This window comes from Lindgomyces ingoldianus, assembly GCF_010093535.1.
Source record: "Lindgomyces ingoldianus strain ATCC 200398 unplaced genomic scaffold BDR25scaffold_7, whole genome shotgun sequence".
In the NCBI taxonomy this organism is placed as follows: domain Eukaryota; kingdom Fungi; phylum Ascomycota; class Dothideomycetes; order Pleosporales; family Lindgomycetaceae; genus Lindgomyces; species Lindgomyces ingoldianus.
Genome location: NW_022985168.1, coordinates 1,727,260 through 1,736,687, shown reverse-complemented (window position 1 = coordinate 1,736,687; position 9,428 = coordinate 1,727,260).

Genomic DNA, 9,428 nt, shown 5'->3' with positions numbered 1-9,428 from the left:
ACAGCTAACAGCTAAGGCTTACAGCGTAGGCAGAAGGCGTAGTACTTGTTTTTTGCAAAGTATTTTCTTATAGTGTAGGCATAAATCTAACATCTAGTCTTTAATAGCGTTGTAATAGTGTTAAGTATAGTAAAGAGATTATTTACTGCTTAGTAAATAAGATGCCTCTTAGCGCGTTTGTTAAGCTTTAAAGGCCTGCCTGTACGCAGGGCTTTAGTATAGATGTGTTAGGGCTGCTTTTGCAGCTTCCTAATGTTATATGTAACTGTTAACTTTAGTATGCTAAGATAACACGCAATTTTGCTAGCGCTTACCTTATAAAAGTAGAACTGCTATATTATATTAACAGTACATTTAGACAGCTCTTTTCTTAAGGTTTTATTTAGCTTTAGACTTATTAAAAATGGGGTTCTTTTAATAAAGTTATAGTGGGTTGATTTTAGTGCATTTGTGTGGTGGGGGAAGAACTCGGCTAAGTGGCCAATCACTTATGCGAGGGTACTGTACTAGGCTAGTTTATGCTAATATAGCCTAGATTATGCTTAGCACACTAAAAATTAGCTATATTAGCTATAAATGCTATTTAAAGAGAAAATCTTTGCGCATATAGCATAAGTATAGTTTTAATAATTACCTACTTCTTCTTATTACTTAGCCTTTATAAGTTAGCTGTAGAATTAGCTTATAAAAGTTATCTAGTGCTATAGTTATTTATTATCTTTTAAAAGACTTTATATATAGCTGCAGCATGTTTTTTTAAAAGTTTTATGTTTTATTTAAAAGCTTAAAGCGTAAGCTATATCTAACATTCTTTTAGCACATTTAAGTAGTGTTGTTAGGAATGCATTAGTGTAGAAAAAGTAGTTTAGTAGGGTCTTAGTAAAAGTAAGCAACTTAGGTGTGTAAGCAACTTGCCTGTAAAGTACGCTATAAGATCTATTTTTACTTTTTTTTGTTAATAATAAATTTAAGGTATTTAGTTTTGTTGCGTTTGCTAAAAGGTTAACCTTAGTGCTAGCACTAGATGTAGCTGCAGTAATGTTAATTATATTAATACTAATAGCATTAATACTGCTAAGGTGTCACGATTGTGCACAAGTAAGGTTATAGAGCTTCACGGAGGTCTAGTTTAATTACTATGTAAGATATTATAGTAGGTATAAGACGTTGTGTGAGGAACAGGAAGGTTTAGAAGAAAATTAGTAATTAAATACTTAGCTTAAAAGTCTAAGCGCTTTAAGTATAAATTAAGCCTATTTTAAGTTTAGTTAGTGTTAAAGCAGTTTATGCTTAAGTTTATGTCTATGTTATGTTATGTTTATATTAGACGTGCACTAATAATACTCTAGTACGCATCTAATATAGTTATGTCTAGAATCTAGGGAGGATACTATAACAGTACCCCCCCTCTTATTAGGAAGAGAATCCTTTACATTAGTAGTTCTAGCATTAGGTTGTCTTTGTTAGGGTACAGGTTTAGTTTAGATAGGTATTAGGCGTAGAATTAAGTTACTATAGAGTTCTCTTATAAGGCTTCTATAGGTTCTTATAACAGTTTATTATATCTAGTCTATTTTGTAAGGTATTTATAGATACATTTTTTCTTATTAAACTAAATCTATTTAACATCTTTTATAACATATTCTAGTTTGTTATTTATAATAATAAGTTTAGGTAGCAGGTTTAGCTGTCTAGGTAGATAGTTAGATTTAGAGGCTGCTTAGCGCAGCAATAATACGTGGAACACAGGGTGTATCTTTATGCTGTTAGGTAGGATTAATTAGTAAGTGTGCAATAAGACTATATAGGCTACTATAAAAGAGCTAAAGTTCTTCTAATTAAGTTTTTTTAATTATTAGTTTATTTAGATATTTCTAGCATCTAGCTAGACCTTCTTACTAGCTGCATACATAGGGGCAGAGGTTTAAGATTAGTTTACGTACTTTTGTTAAAAAGCTTAAGCCTATATAAGCTTTTTATAAATATATTTAGATATATTTTAAATTTTATTAATAAGTCTATTTACATCTATTACTTATATAGATTAATAAGTTAGTTAGGGGGTATTTAAAAGTAGTTTAAATCTTATTTAGAGGTAGTATCTATAGTTTACTAAGAACAAGGATACTTATGTTAATTTAGATGTTATATTATTAGCTTTAAACTATGCTATAGCTAACTATTTTACCTAGTTATTCTGCTAGTAGTTTATATACACTTGTAGGACTTATTTTATTACAGTGTTTACGTTCTTAGTCTAGCTGTTAGTCTTTAGGTAAAAAGCTGTAAATAGATAAGAGATAATTTAGAGCTATTTATAAAGTTTGTCCTAGAAAGCTAAGACAAACTGTGTACCTCTGTCTAATATAATTATGTTAGGCAGGCTATAGTAAACTTATATGTATTAGTAGAATAACTAGGCTATATTAGGGGCAGTTATAGAGGAACATAGTATTAGGTGTTAATACTTAGTTAAGTAATTAACAACTACTATAATATTTATGTACTTTTTAAATAAAAGTAGGTCTATAATAAAATTAATTAATATGTCTTTCTAAGCTTGTTTAGAGATTAGAAGTAGTTTAAGCAGGCTATTATACTTTTTTTAAAAGGCCTTTGCTTTACAGCAAGTATAGTAACATAATACGTATTAGCGTACAGTATAGAACATGCAGGGCTAGTAGTACTCTCTCTGTAGTAGGTTAAGAGTCTTTCCTCTACTTAGGTGTCCTTTAACAGGTAAGTTATATATAATTTAAAGTAGTTTAATTCTTAGTTTGTTAAAATTAAAAATTATAAGTTAGTTATAGTAATATAGCTTACTATTTTAGTTTTTATAGTTAACTAGTGTTACTTTCTTTAACTAACTAGCGCTGTTTTAGAGCAGGTCTAAAGTTTCTTAAATAAATTTATTATTTAGATACTTATTAGTAATAATTTAATTAATTATCTAATTTATTTTATTTAGGTTAAGGTCTAAAAATAGCTTAAGTTAGAGTAGAGTTTAGTGTTAAGCTTTTTACACTTTTTTTTAAGTAAAGATGTTTTAAGATTACTTTATAAAAGCATCTAGTTTCCTTTTATTTTAACTAGAATAATAAGTAATTTTAAAATTAAAATAAAATAGATATTTAGACTAATAAGCTTATTAGTAGCTAAGTTATTTTATAGTTATAAAGTACTATAAGTTTTTATAGTTAGATAAGACCTGTATTAGATGCGCTGCACTTTCTAGTTTAAGTTGCTATTATTTAAAGTAGTGTACTATAGTAAGTAATTCTTTATTATAGATCTTATAATTACTTTCTGCAAAGCTTATTCTTTTTAAAAAGTATGTAATAGGCCTAATAGTCCTGTCTAGCTTAGTCTAGGAGAGAACTCCTACTACTATGTAGTCTAAAGCATTAGCTTCTACAAGTATTAGTAGTTTAAAGTTAAAGTAGTAGAGTATTAAGGCTTTAGTAAAGGCTTTCTTTAGCTAGTTAAAGAACTATTAGTAATTTAAGTTAAAGTTAAATTAGATTTTTTTTTTAGTAAGTATAATTATAAAGCTTACTAGCTGCAAAAAGTTATTAATAAATTATTAGTAAAAGTTAGTAAATTTTATAAAGGCTTAAACATCTTTTATATTTTTTAGGTATTACTAATCTAGCATAGTCTAAACCTTAATAGAGTCTATTTAGATGCTATTTATAAAGATTACATATTCTAAATATATAACTTTTAATTAGTAGAACTTACATTTGTCTATATTAAGTTACAGACCTACTTCTTTTATAGCCTTTAGCACTAGGCGTACATGCTGTTTGTGCTCTAAAAGGCTATTACTATAAATTAAAATATTATTAATATACATAGTGTAGAACATGTTTAGGTAGGGTTAAAGCAAGTTATTTATAAAATGTTAAAAAGTACTAAGCGTGTTAGCTAAGCTAAAAAGCATTACTAGGTACTTAAATAGTCTATATTAAGTCTAAAATGCTGTTAGCTACTTATTACCCTTTACTATTCTTAGCTTATTAAAGGCAGTAATAATATCTAACTTTATAAAATACTTTACTTTACTTAGTTAGCTTAGAGTTTTTTATAAAAAAGAAATTAAGTATTAGTTTTTAATAATAATAGTATTTAGTTCTTAGTAGTTAACATAGAATTAAAGCCTACTTTTAGGTTTTTTTATAAATAGTATAAGTAACACTACTAGTAAGAAGCTAGCTTAAATAAACTTTTTTTTTAAGTTTTTATTAAAGTATTTTTAGAGCACTTTTAATTTATTTAGTAACATTTTATATAGTAGCCTATAACTAAGTTGTTTACTAGGCTTAAAAGTTATTTAGTAATTATACAGACATTATATTAAAAGCTTATTAGACTTATTTTAAAAGAAAACATGTAATAAGTTATAGTAGTCTTAAAAAACTATTATTTTTAAGTTAGTGTGTTTTTAAAAAGCTAAAGCTTAGTCTATATTAGAAATTATAACTGTGTAGATTTTATAATCTAGTTATTAAGCTAGGGTTATAAATAGAGTAGGTTTTATGTAGCAGATGTCTATCTACTATTTAAGTTCTAGTTTATGTCTAAATTAGGTAAGTAAAAGTTCCTTAAAAGCTTTTTTTTTTTTAAGTTTAAATAGTTATTAAATTATTTTATATAGCCTATTTTAGTAAAAAGCTTAGCTTATTAGCCTTACTTAAGTAGTTCTTTTTTAGGTTATTAAAAAGTAAGTCTAAAAACCTTTTATATTAAGTGCTATTTAGGTGTTGTTTAGGTGTAAGCGTAAGCATATATTTTAGCATTAAAAAAAGTTAAAGTTTAAAACTTACTTTTAGTAATTAAAAGTAACTTTATGCTAATATAGCTATAGTTATTCTAAGATTAAGTTATAACATTTTATGTTTATTACATAAAGTTTAATCTACTTTTTATAGTGTTAGTAAGTAATTATAATAGTTATAGTATAAAAAATAAAACTTTTTTTAAGTTATTTTTTATTAAATTTAGTTAAGTAAATTATTTAAGTAAGTAGTGTTAATTAAAGATTTAGTTTATATGCTAGTTTTTTATTAATGTAACCTATACTGTTTACTTCTAAGTTAATAAAAGCTTATATTAAGGCTAATATAGTTTTTTATTATAAATATATAAGAATATTAACTTAGTACTTCTAGTTATTAGTAAAGAACTTAGCTTATAAGTTAGTAAAGATCTAGTGTTAAATTAGTTCTAGAGAGTAACTTAGCTTTAAAATAAGCCTTTTTATAAGCTTTTACTACTATAGCTACAGCTATGTTAAAAGTAGTAAGAAAAATTAGAGCTTAAAAATAAGTTAAAGCTCTTATAAAAATAAAATTAAAATAGTAAAAATTTTTAATAAGTGCTAGCAGCGCTACTTATGTAGACTTAAAAAAAAAATAAAGTAGTTTTAAAAAATATAACTATGCTTACTACACTTAAAGTATTAACTTTTTTTTTTATAATTTTTATGCTTTTTAAAACTAACTAAAGTATAATTTAAATTAATTTTTATTATGTTAAAGTTTTTATTTACAACTACGCTAGTTTAAGGGTGTATTAAGGCTTATATAGAGAGGAACTTTATGTTATTATTATAAGTAGTAATTAAGTTTACATACATGTTTAAGTTGTTTAAAAGGGGTTCTTCTACTATAGCGCGTTGCAGTTTAGTTAAAAGAGAGTTATATAAGGCTATAATTAAACCTATCTTATTTAAGTCTATATTAGATATAAGTTAGTAGAACTTAGTAAAGTGTAAAGTAAAGCTTTTTTTTTTTTATTATAAAGTGTTTAAGTAACTTAGAGCTGTTAACTTTTTATTTAAGTTTTTATAAGTTACTTATAAAAATACTATAAATTAATCTAAGTTAATAATATTCTTATTTATTAGTAAATTAATTAAAGCTATTATATTATAGTTAAGTTAAAAGTAGGCATATAGTAACTAAAAGTATTTAAAGAGAAATTAGTCTACATTTTTTTTAAGTTTATATTAAAGCTTATGTAGGAAAAAAAGTAGGTCTTTTTATTTTCTATTAAATAGTAGGGGATTAAAGAGTTAGTTAGATTTTATTACTAAGTTAAAAAAGTTATAAGTTATAAGCAGTATTAGATAAAAAAAAGTTAAGCTATCTCTAGACTTCTAAGTAAGCTTTAAGGCTAGTAAGTTCTTAGTTTCTACTACTATAATAAAAGTTAAGGTAGAAATAGACTACTTAATAATATAAAGCTATTTTTTAAAGTTTTTTTAAAAAGCTTTTAAGTTTACAACATAGTAGCTTTTTTATAAAGTAAGCACTTTTTAAAAGGCTTTTTAGCTTACTTTAATAGCTTAAAGTTATATAAGTACTAAGCTTATTAAATTAAATTTAAAAGCTATTCTTAGCTAAAGTTTTAACATAATGTAATGTTATAATTATGTATAAGTAAAGTTATAAAGCTTTATAAAGGTCTAGTTTAATTACTATGTAAAATATTATAGTAAGTATAAGATGTTATATAAGAAATAAAAAGGTTTAAAAAAAAATTAGTAATTAAATACTTAGCTTAAAAGTCTAAGCACTTTAGGTATAAATTAAGCCTGTTCTAGGTTTAGTTAGTGTTAAGGCAGTTTATGCTTAAGTTTATGTCTGTGTTGTGTTGTATTTGTGTCAGACGTGCACTAATAATACTCTAGTACGCGTCTAATACAGTTATGTCTAGGATCTAGGGAGGATACTGTGACATAAGGTCTATTTTATTAAGTTTAAGTTAAGCATATAAAGCATATAAATATGTATTTAATTATAAGGCTACGCGCTGCACTACTTATAGAAATACTAAGTAGTTGTCTAGTAGTGTCACGGTATCCTCCCCGGATCCCAGACATAACCGTATTAGACGTGTACTAGAGTATTATTAGTGCACGTCTAACACAAATATAACACAACACAGACATAAACTTAAGCATAAACTGCTTTAACACTAACTAAACTTAAAATAGGCTTAATTTATACTTAAAGCGCTTAAACTTCTAAGCTAAGTATTTAATTACTAATTTTTTTTAAACCTTTTTATTCTTTACATAACATCTTATACTTACTATAATACTTTACATAGTAATTAAACTAGACTTTTATAAAGCTTTATAACCTTACTTATGTATAATTATAACATTACATTATATTAAAACTTTAGCTAAAAATAGCCTTTAAATTTAATTTAATAAGCTTAGTACTTATATAACTCTAAGCTATTAAAGTAAGCTAAAAAGCCTTTTAAAAAGTACTTACTTTATAAAAAAGCTACTACATTATAAACTTAAAAGCTTTTTAAAAAAACTTTAAAAAACAGCTTTATATTATTAAGTAGTTTGTTTCTACTTTAACTTTTATTATAGTAGTAGGAACTAAGAACTTACTAGCCTTAAAGCTTACTTAGAAGTCTAGAGATAGCTTAACTTTTTTCTATCTAACACTACTTATAACTTATAACTTTTTTAATTTAGTAATAAAATTTAACTAACTTCTTAATCCCTTACTATTTAATAAAAAATAAAAAAACTTACTTTTCTTTTTATATAAGCTTTAATATAAACTTAAAAAAAATATAGACTAATTCCCCTTTAAACACTTTTAGTTACTATATACTTACTTTTAACTTAACTATAATATAACAGCCTTAATTAACTTACTAATAAATAAGGATATTATTAACTTAAATTAATTTATAGCATTTTTATAAGTAACTTATAAAAACTTAAATAAAAAGTTAATAGCCTTAAGTTACCTAAATACTTTATAATAAAAAAAAAAAGCTTTACTTTACACTTTACTAAGTTCTACTAACTTACATTTAATATAGGCCTAAATAAAATAAGTCTAATTATAGCCTTATATAACTCTCTTTTAGCTAAACTATAACACGCTATAGTAAAAGAACCTCTTTTAAATAACCTTAACATGTATGTAAACTTAATTACTACTTATAATAATAATATAAAGTTTCTTTTTATATAAGCCTTAATACGCCCCTAAACTAGCGCAGTTATAAATAAGGACCTTAATATAATAAAAATTAATTTAAATTATACTCTAGTTAGTTTTAAAAAGTGTAAAAATTATAAAAAAAAAAGTTAATACTTTAAGTATAGTAAGTATAGTTATATTTTTTAAAACTACTTTATTTTTTTTTTTAAGTCTACATAAGTAGCACTACTAGCACTTATTAAAAAATTTTACTATTTTAATTTTATTTTTATAAGGGCTTTAACTTATTTTTAAGCTTTAATTTTTTTTACTACTTTTAATGTAGCTGCAGCTATAGTAGTAAGAGCCTATAAAAAGGCTTATTTTAAGGCTAAGTTACCTTTTAGGACTAATTTAACACTAGATCTTTACTAACTTATAAGCTAAGTTCTTTACTAATAACTAAAAGTACTAAGTTAATATTTTTATATATTTATAATAAAAAACTATATTAGCTTTAATATAGGCTTTTATTAACTTAAAAGTAAATAGTATAAGTTATATTAATAAAGAACTAGTGTGTAAACTAAATTTTTAATTAACACTACTTACTTAAATAATTTACCTAACTAGATTTAATAAAAAATAACTTAAAAAAAGTTTTATTTTTTATACTATAACTATTATAATTACTTACTAACACTATAAAAAGTAGATTAAACTTTATGTAATAAACATAAGATGTTATAACTTAATCTTAGAATAACTATAGCTATATTAGTATAAAGTTACCTTTAATTACTAAGAGTAAGTTTTAAACTTTAACTTTTTTTAATGCTAAGATGTATGCTTATGCTTACACCTAAACAACACTTAAATAGCACTTAATATAGAAGGTTTCTAGACTTACTTTTTAATAACTTAAAGAAAAACTACTTAAGTAAGGCTAATAAGCTAGGCCTTTTACTAAAATAAGCTATATAAAATAATTTAACAACTACTTAAACTTAAAAAAAAAAAAAGCTTTTAAAAAACTTTTACTTACTTAATTTAAACATAAACTAGGACTTAAATAGTAGATAGACATCTGCTATATAAAACTTACTTTATTTATAACCCTAGCTTAATAACTAGATTATAAAATCTACATAGTTATAATTTTTAATATAGACTAAGCTTTAGCTTTCTAAAAACATACTAACTTAAAAATAATAGTCTTTTAAAACTACTATAACTTATTATATATATTTTTTTAAGATAAGTTTAATAAGCTTTTAATATAACATCTATATAATTACTAAATAACTTTTAAGCCTAGTAAATAACCTAGTTATAGGCTACTATATAAAATGTTGCTAAATAAATTAAAAGTGCTTTAAAAATACTTTAATAAGAACTTAAAAAAAAAGTTTATTTAAGCTAGCTTCTTACTAGTAGTGTTACTTATACTATTTATAAAGAAAC